This window comes from Schistocerca gregaria, unplaced genomic scaffold (assembly GCF_023897955.1).
Source record: "Schistocerca gregaria isolate iqSchGreg1 unplaced genomic scaffold, iqSchGreg1.2 ptg000480l, whole genome shotgun sequence".
Classification (NCBI taxonomy): Eukaryota; Metazoa; Arthropoda; class Insecta; order Orthoptera; family Acrididae; genus Schistocerca; species Schistocerca gregaria.
In genome coordinates, this window is record NW_026061890.1 from 1852942 (window position 1) to 1863515 (window position 10574).

At 44.1% G+C, this 10574-nt stretch overlaps 2 non-coding genes across 2 annotated transcripts; one reads left to right on the forward strand and one right to left on the reverse strand.

The window, feature by feature from the left end:
- Positions 1-1376: 1376 nt before the first annotated feature.
- On the reverse strand, positions 1377-1451 carry Trnas-cga (transfer RNA serine (anticodon CGA)). Its single transcript has one exon. It is a non-coding gene; the product is annotated as a tRNA-Ser (tRNA).
- Positions 1452-1926: 475 nt separating this feature from the next.
- On the forward strand, positions 1927-2001 carry Trnas-cga (transfer RNA serine (anticodon CGA)). Its single transcript has one exon. It is a non-coding gene; the product is annotated as a tRNA-Ser (tRNA).
- The last annotated feature ends 8573 nt before the right edge of the window (positions 2002-10574 follow it).

The window sequence follows — 10574 nt, forward strand, 5'->3', positions numbered from 1 at the left end:
CCAGGGAACGATCAAACCGTAGACTGTTAGTGACATTACTCCCATGGAGGAAAGTGCGCATGGTGACTGTTGTATTCAATCCCTATGCATTTTCTGTGTTTCATCAACACTCTGGTAGTCCACAGATTACAGAATACCTCCAGATGTGCATCGGAAACTAACACTGGACTTCCAGGGAACGATCAAAGCGTAGGCCGTTTGAGACATTACTAACATGGAGGTAAGTGCGGATGTTGACTGTTGTATACAATCCCGATGCAATTTCTGTGTTTCATCAACACTTTGAAGGTCCATAGATTACAGAATGCCTCCAGATGTGCGTCGGAAACTACTACTGGTCTCCCAGGGAACGATCAAAGCGTAGACTCTTAGAGACATTACTCCCATGGAGGAAAGTGCGCATGGTGACTGTTGTATTCAATCCCGATGCAATTTCTGTGTTTAATCAACACTCTGATACTCCACATATTACAGAATGCCTCCAGATATGCATCGGAAACTGCTACTGGTCTTCCTGTTAACGATCAAAGCGTGGACTCTTTGAGACATTACTCCCATGGAGGAAAGGGCGCACGGTGACTGTTGTATTCAATACCGATGCAATTTCTGTGTTTCATCATGAGTCTGATAGGCCACAGATTACAGAATGCCTCCGGATGTGTATCAGAAACTACCACTGGTATTCCAGGGAACGATCAAAGTGTAAACTATTTGAGACATTTCTCCCATTGAGGAAAGTGCGCATGGTGACTGTTGTATTCAATCCCGAGCAATTACTGTGTTTCATCAACTCTCTGATACTCCACAGATTACAGAATGCCTCCAGATGTGCATCGGAAACTACTACTGGTCTTCAAGGGAACGAACAAAGCGTAGACTGTTTGAGACATTACTGCTATGGAGGAAAGTGCGCATGGTGACCGTTGTATTCAATCCCGATGCAATTTCTGTGTTTCATCAACACTCAGATAGTCTACAGACTACAGAATGCCTTCAGATGTGCATCGGAAACTACTACTGGTCTTCCAGGGAACGATCAAAGCGTTAACTGAAACTTCCTGGCAGATTAAAACTGTGTGCCCGACCGAGACTCGAACTCGGGACCTTTGCCTTTCGCGGGCAAGTGCTCTACCAACTGAGCTACCGAAGCACGACTCACGCCCGGTACTCACAGCTTTACTTCTGCCAGTACCTCGTCTCCTACCTTCCAAACTTTACAGAAGCTCTCCTGCGAACCATGCAGAACTAGCACTCCTGAAAGAAAGGATATTGCGGAGACATGGCTTAGCCACAGCCTGGGTGATGTTTCCAGAATGAGATTTTCATCTGCAGTGGAGTGTGCGCTGATATGAAACATCCTGGCAGATTAAAACTGTGTGCCCGACCGAGACTCGAACTCGGGACCTTTGCCTTTCGCGGGCAAGTGCTCTACCAACTGAGCCACCGAAGCACGACTGACGCCCGGTACTCACAGCTTTACTTCTGTCAGTACCTCGTCTCCTACCTTCCAAACTTTACAGAAGCTCTCCTGCGAACCATGCAGAACTAGCACTCCTGAAAGAAAGGATATTGCGGAGACATGGCTTAGCCACAGCCTGGGGGATGTTTCCAGAATGAGATTTTCACCCTGCAGCGGAGTGTGCGCTGATATGAAACCTCCTGGCAGATTACAACTGTGTGCCCGACCGAGACTCGAACTCGGGACCTTTGCCTTTCGCGGGCAAGTGCTCTACCAACTGAGCTACCGAAGCACGACTCACGCCCGGTACTCACAGCTTTACTTCTGCCAGTACCTCGTCTCCTACCTTCCAAACTTCTTTCAGGAGTGCTAGTTCTGCATGGTTCGCAGGAGAGCTTCTGTAAAGTTTGGAAGGTAGGAGACGAGGTACTGGCAGAAGTAAAGCTGTAAGTACCGGGCGTGAGTCGTGCTTCGGTAGCTCAGTTGGTAGAGCACTTGCCCGCGAAAGGCAAAGGTCCCGAGTTCGAGTCTCGGTCGAGCACACAGTTTTAATCTGCCAGGGAGTTGCATATCAGCGCACACTCCGCTGCAGAGTGAAAATCTGATTCTGGAAAGCGTTAACTGTTTGAGACACTACTCCCATGGAGGAAAGTGCACATGGTGTATGTTGTATTCAATCCCGAAGCAATTTCTGTGTTTCATCAACACTTTGAAGGTCCACAGATTACAGAATGCCTCCAGATGTGCATCGGAAACTACTACTGGTCTTCCAGGGAACGATCAATGCGTAGACTGTTTGAGAATTACTAACATGGAGGAAAGTGCGCATGGTGACTGTTGTATTCAATCCCGATGCAATTTCTGTGTTTCATCAACACACAGATATCCCACAGATTACAGAATGCTTCCAGATGTGCATCGGAAACTAACACAGGTATTCCAGGGAACGATCAAAGTGTAGACTGTTTGAGACATTACTAACATGGAGGAAAGTGCGGATATTGACTGTTGTATTCAATCCCGATGCAATTTCTGTGTTTCATCAACACTCTGATAGTCCACAAATTACAGAATGCCTCCGGATGTCCATCAGAAACCACCACTGGTATTCCAGGGAACGATCAAAGTGTAAACTATTTGAGATCTTACTCCCATGGAGGAAAGTGCGCATGGTGACTGTTGTATTCAATCCCGATGCAATTTCTGTGTTTCATCAACTCTCTGATACTCCACAGATTACAGAATGCCTCCAGATGTGCATCGGAAACTACTTCTGGTCTTCCAGGGAACGAACAAAACGTAGACTCTTTGAGACATTTCTCCCATGGAGGAAAGTGCGCACGGTGATTGTTGTATTCAATCCCGATGCAATTCCTGTGTTACATCAACAGTCTGATAGTCCACGTTTTACAGAATGCCTACAGATGTGCATCGGAAACTATTACTTGACTTCCTGGGAACGATCAAAGCGTACACTGTTCGAGACATTACTCTTATGGAGGAAAGTGCGCATGGTGACTGTTGTATTCAATCCGGATGCAATTTTAGTGTTTCATCAACACTCTGATAGTCCACAGATTACAGAATGCCTCCAGATGTGCATCGGAAACTACTATTGGTCTTCCAGGGAACGATCAAAGCGTAGACTGTTAGAGACATTACTCCCATGGAGGAAAGTGCGCATGGTGACTGTTGTATTCAATCGGTATGCATTTTCTGTGTTTCATCAACACTCTGATAGTCCACAGATTACAGAAAACCTCCAGATGTGCATCGGAAACTAACACTGGTCTTCCAGGGAACGATCAAAGCGTTGACCGTTTGAGACATTACTAACATGGAGGAAAGTGCGGATGTTGACTGTTGTATTCAATCCCGATGCAATTTCTGTGTTTCATCAACACTTTGAAGGTCCACAGATTACAGAATGCCTTGAGATGTGCGTCGGAAACTACTACTGGTCATCCAGGGAACGATCGAAGCGTAGACTGTTTGAGTCATTGCTTCCAAGGAGGAAACTGCACATGGAGACTGTTGTATTCAATCGCGATGCAATTTCTGTGTTTCATCAACACTCTGATAGTCCACAGATTACAGAATACCTCCAGATGTGCATCGGAAACTACTACTGGTCTTCAAGGGAACGAACAAAGCGTAGACTGTTTGAGACATTACTCCTATGGAGGAAAGTGCGCATGGTGACCGTTGTATTCAATCCCGATGCAATTTCTGTGTTTCATCAACACTCAGATAGTCTACAGACTACAGAATGCCTCCAGATGTGCATCGGAAACTACTACTGGTCTTCCAGTAAACGATCAAAGCGTTAACTGTTTGAGACACTACTCCCATGGAGGAAAGTGCGCATGGTGTATGTTGTATTCAATCCCGATGCAATTTCTGTGTTTTATCAACCATTTGAAGGTCCACAGATTAAAGAATGCCTCCAGATGTGCATCGGAAACTACTACTGGTCTTCCAGGGAATGATCAATGCGTAGACTGTTTGAGAATTACTAACATGGAGGAAAGTGCGCATGGTGACTGTTGTATTCAATCCCGATGCAATTTCTGTGTTTCATCAACACACAGATATTCCACAGATTACAGAATGCTTCCAGATGTGCATCGGAAACTAACACTGGTCTTCCAGGGAACGATCAAAGTGTATACTGTTTGAGACATTACTAACATGGAGGAAAGTGCGGATATTGACTGTTGTATTCAATCCCGTTGTCAATTTCTGTGTTTCATCAACTCTCTGATACTCCACAGATTACAGAATGCCTACAGCTGTGCATCGGAACCTACTACTGGTCTTCCAGGGAACGATCAAAGCGTAGACTGTTTGAGATATTACTTCCATGGAGGAGAGTGCGCACGGTGACAGTTGTATTCAATCCCGATGCAATTCCTGTGTTTCATCAACACTCTGATAGTATACGAATTACAGAATGCCTCAAGATGTGCATCGGAAACTACTACTAGACTTCCAGGGAACAATCAAAGCGTAGACTGTTTGAGACATTACTCTTATGGAGGAAAGTGCGCATGGTTACTGTTGTTTCAATCCCGATCTAATTTAAGTGTTTCATCAACACTCTGATAGTCCACAGATTACAGAATGCCTCCAGATGTGCATCGGAAACTACCATTGGTCTTCCAGGGAACGATCAAAGCGTAGACTGTGAGAGACATTACTCCTGTGGAGTAAAGTGCGCATGGTGACTGTTGTATTCTATCCCTATGCATTTTCTGTGTTTCATCAACACTCTGATAGCCCACAGATTACAGAATACCTCCAGATGTGCATCGGAAACTAACACAGGTCTTCCAGGGAACGATCAAAGCGTAGACCGTTTGAGACATTACTCCCATGGAGGAAAGTACACATGGTGACTGTTGTATTCAATCCCGATGCAATTTCTGTGTTTCATCAACACTCTGATAGTTCACAAATAACAGAATGCCTCCAGATGTGCATCAGAAACTACTACTGGTATTCCAGGGAACGATCAAAGCGAAACTCTTTGAGACATTACTCACATGGAGGAATGTGCGCATAGTGACTGTTGTATTCAATCCCGATGCAATTTCTGTGTTTCATCAACACTCTGATACAACACAGATTACAGAATGCCTCCAGATTTGCATCGGAAACTACTACTGGTCTTCCTGGGAACCCTCAAAGCGTAGACTGTTTGAGAAATTACTCCCATGGAGGAAAGTGCACATGGTGACTGTTGTATTCAATCCCGATGCAATTTCTGTGTTTCATTAACATTCTGATAGTCCAAAGATTACAGAATGCATTAAGATCTGCATCGGAATCTGCTTCTGGTCTTATAGGGAACTATCAAAGCGTAGAATGTTTGAGACATTACTCCCATTGGGGTAAGTGCGCATGGTGACTGTTATATTCAATCCCGATGCTATTTCTGTGTTTCAACTACTCTCTGATAGTGCACAGATTACAGAATGCCTCCAGATGTGCATCGGAAACTACTACTTTTCTTCCAGGGAACGATCAAAGCGTAGACCGTTTGAGACATTACTACCATGGAGGAAAGTGCGCATGGTAACTGTTGTATTCAATCCCGATGCAATTTCTGTGTTTCATCAACACTCTGATAGACCACAGATTACAGAATGTCTCCAGATGTGCATCGGAAACTACTACTGGTCCTCCAGGGAACGATCAAAGCGTAGACTGTTCGAGACATTACTCCCATGGATGAAAGTTCTAATGGTAACTGTAGTTTTCAATCCCGATGCAATATCTGTGTTTCATCAACACTCTGATACTCCACAGATTACAGAATGACTCCAGATGTGCATCGGAAACTACTACTGGTCTTCCAGGGAACGATCAAAGCGTAGAATGTTTGAGACATTACCCCCATGGAGGAAAGTGCACATGGTGACTTTTGTATTCATTCCCGATGCAATTTCTGTGTTTCATCAACACTCTGATAGTCCACAGATTACAGAATGCCTCCAGATGTGCATCGGAATCTACTTCTGGTCTTATAGGAACTATCAAAGCGTAGAGTGTATGAGACATTACTCCCATTGGGGTAAGTGCGAATGGTGACTGTTATATTCAATCCCGATGCTATTTCTGTGTTTCATCTACTCTCTGATAGTCCACAGATTACAGAATGCCTCCAGATGTGCATCGGAAACTACTACTGGTCTTCCAGGGAACGATCAAAGCGTAGACTGTTTAAGACATTACTGCCATGGAGGGAAGTGCGCACGGTGACTGTTGTATTCAATCCCGATGCAATTCCTGTGTTTCATCAACAGTCTGATAGTCCACGATTTACAGAATGCCTACAGATGTGCATCGGAAACTACTACTTGACTTCCAGGGAGCGATCAAAGCGTAGACTCTTCGAGACATTACTCTTATGGAGGAATGTGGGCATGGTGACTGTTGTATTCAATCGCTATGCATTTTCTGTGTTTCATCACCACTCCGATAGTCCACAGATTACACAATACCTCCAGATGTGCATCGGAAACTAACACCGTTCTTCCAGGGAACGATCAATGCGTAGACTGTTTGAGAATTACTAACATGGAGGAAAGTGCGGATATTGAGTGTTGTATTCAATCCCGATGCAATATCTGTGTTTCATCAACACTCTGATAGTCCACAAATTAAAGAATGCCTCCGGATGTGCATCAGAAACTACCACTGGTATTCCAGGAACGATCAAAGTGTAAACAATTTGAGACATTACTCCTCTGGAGGAAAGTGCGCATGGTGACTGTTGTATTCAATCCCGATGCAATTTCTGTATTTCATCAACTCTCTGCTACTCCACAGATTTCAGAATGCCTCCAGATGTGCATTGGAAACTACTACTGGTCTTATAGGGAACGATCAAAGCGTAGACTGTTTGAGACATTACTCCCATGGAGGAAAGTGCGCACGGTGACTGTTGTATTCAATCCCGATGCAATTTCTGTATTTCATCAACACTCTGATAGTCCACAAGTTACAGAATGCCTCCAGATGTGCATCGGAAACTACTTCTGGTCTTCCAGGGAACGATCAAAGCGTAGGCTGTTTGAGACATTACTCCCATGGAGGAAAGTGCGCATGGTGACTTTTGTATTCAATCGGTGTGCATTTTCTGTGTTTCATCAACACTCTGATAGTCCACAGATTACAGAATACCTCCAGATGTGCATCGGAAACTAACACTGGTCTTCCAGATAACGATCAAAGCGTAGACCGTTTGAGACATTACTAACGTGGAGGAAAGTGCGGATGTTGACTGTTGTATTCAATCCCGATGCAATTTCTGTGTTTCATCAACACTTTGAAGGTCCACAGATTGCAGAATGCCTCCAGATGTGCGTCGGAAACTACTACTGGTCTTCCAGGGAACGATCAAAGCGTAGACTGTTTGAGTCATTGCTTCCAAGGAGGAAAGTGCACATGGTGACTGTTGTATTCAATCGCGATGCAATTTCTGTGTTTCATCAACTCTCTGATAGTCCACAGATTACAGAATACCTCCAGAGGTGCATCGAAAACTACTACTGGTTTTCAAGGGAACGAACAAAGCGTAGACTGTTTGAGACATAACTCCTATGGAGAAAAGTGCGCATGGTGACCGTTGTATTCAATCCCGATGCAAATTCTGTGTTTCATCAACACTCAGACAGTCTACAGACTACAGAATTCCTCCAGATGTGCATCGGAAACTACTACTGGTCTTCCAGGGAACGATCAAAGCGTTAACTGTTTGAGACACTACTCCCATGGAGGAAAGTGCGCATGGTGTATGTTGTATTCAATCCCGATGCAATTTCTGTGTTTCATCAACACTCTGATAGTCCACAGATTACAGATGCCTCTAGATGTGCATCGGAAATTACTAATGGACTTCTAGGGAACGATCATAGCGTAGAATGTTTGAGACATTACTCTTATGGAGGAAAGTGCGCATGGTGACTGTTGTATTCAATCCCGATGCAATTTTAGTGTTTCATCAACACTCTGACAGTCCACAGATTACAGAATGCCTCCAGATGTGCATCGGAAACTACTATTGGTCTTCCAGGGAATGATCAAAGCGTAGACTGTTAGAGACATTACTCCCATGGAGGAAAGTGCGCATGGTGACTTTTGTATTCAATCGGTATGCATTTTCTGTGTTTCATCAACACTCTGATAGTCCACAGATTACAGAATACCTCCAGATGTGCATCGGAAACTAACACTGGTCTTACAGATAACGATCAAAGCGTAGACCGTTTGAGACATTACTAACGTGGAGGAAAGTGCGGATGTTGACTGTTGTATTCAATCCCGATGCAATTTCTGTGTTTCATCAACACTTTGAAGGTCCACAGATTGCAGAATGCCTCCAGATGTGCGTCGGAAACTACTACTGGTCTTCCAGGGAACGATCAAAGCGTAGACTGTTTGAGTCATTGCTTCCAAGGAGGAAAGTGCACATGGTGACTGTTGTATTCAATCGCGATGCAATTTCTGTGTTTCATCAACTCTCTGATAGTCCACAGATTACAGAATACCTCCAGAGGTGCATCGAAAACTACTACTGGTTTTCAAGGGAACGAACAAAGCGTAGACTGTTTGAGACATAACTCCTATGGAGAAAAGTGCGCATGGTGACCATTGTATTCAATCCCGATGCGAATTCTGTGTTTCATCAACACTCAGACAGTCTACAGACTACAGAATTCCTCCAGATGTGCATCGGAAACTACTACTGGTCTTCCAGGGAACGATCAAAGCGTTAACTGTTTGAGACACTACTCCCATGGAGGAAAGTGCGCATGGTGTATGTTGTATTCAATCCCGATGCAATTTCTGTGTTTCATCAACACTCTGATAGTCCACAGATTTCAGAATGCCTCCACATGTGCATCGGAATCTACTTCTGGTCTTCCAGGAACTATCAAAGCGTAGTCTGTTTGAGACATTACTCCCATTGGGGTTATGTGCGCATGGTGACTGTTATATTCAATCCCGATGCTATTCTTGTGTTTCATCTACTCTCTGATAGTCCACAGATTGCAGAATGCCTCCAGATGTGCATCGGAAACTACTACTGGTCTTCCAGGGAACGATCAAAGCGTAGACTCTTTGAGACATTACTGCCATGGAGGAAAGTGCGCACGGTGACGGTTGTATTCAATCCCGATGCAATTTCTGGGTTTCATCAACACTCTGATGGTATACAAATTACAGAATGCCTCCAGATGTGCATCGGAAACTACTACTAGACATCCAGGGAATAATCAAAGCGTAGACTGTTTGAGACATTACTCTTATTGAGGAAAGTGCGCATGGTTACTGTTGTATTCAATCCCGATCCAATTTTAGTGTTTCATCAACACTCTGACAGTCCACAGATTACTGAATGCCTCCAGATGTGCATCGGAAACTACTATTGGTCTTCCAGTAAACGATCAAAGCGTAGACTGTTGGAGACATTACTCCTGTGGAGTAAAGTGCGCATGGTGACTGTTGTATTCAATCCCGATGCAATTTCTGTGTTTCATCAACACTCTGATAGTTCACAGATAACAGATTGCCTCCAGATGTGAATCAGAAACTACTACTGGTATTCCAGGGAACGATCAAAGCGTAAACTCTTTGAGACATTACTCACATGGAGGAAAGTGCGCATGGTGACTGTTGTATTCAATCCCGATGCAATTTCTGTGTTTCATCAACACTCTGATACAACACAGATTACAGAACGCTTCCAGATGTGCATCGGAAACAACTATTGGTCTTCCTGGGAACGATCAAAGCGTAGACTGTTTGAGACATTACTCCCATGGAGGAAAGTGCACATGGTGACTGTTGTATTCAATCCCGATGCAATTTCTGTGTTTCATTAACACTCTGATAGTCCACAGATTACAGAATGCCTCCAGATGTGCATCGGAATCTACTTCTGGTCTTCCAGGGAACTATCAAAGTGTAGACTGTTTGAGACATTTCTCCCATTGGTGTAAGTGCGCTTGGTGACATTTATATTCAATCCCGATGCTATTTCTGTGTTTCAACTACTCTCTGATAGTCCACAGATACAGAATGCCTCCAGATGTGCATCGGAAACTACTACTTTTCTTCCAGGGAACGAACAAAGCGTAAACCGTTTTTGACATTACTCCCATGGAGGACCGTGCGCATGGTGACTGTTGTATTCAATCCCGATGCAATTTCTGTGTTTCATTAACAATCTGATAGTTCACAGATAACAGAATGCCTCCAGATGTGCATCAGAAACTACTACTGGTATTCGAGGGAACGATCAAAGCGTAAACTCTTTGAGACATTACTCCCATGGAGGAAAGTGCGCATGGTGTATGTTGTATTCAATCCCGATGCAATTTCTGTGTTTCATCAACACTCTGATAGTCCACAGATTACAGAATGCCTCCACATGTGCATCGGAATCTACTTCTGGTCTTCCAGGAACTATCAAAGCGTAGTCTGTTTGAGACATTACTCCCATTGGGGTTATGTGCGCATGGTGACTGTTATATTCAATCCCGATGCTATTCCTGTGCTTCATCTACTCTCTGATAGTCCACAGATGGCAGAATGCCTCCAGATG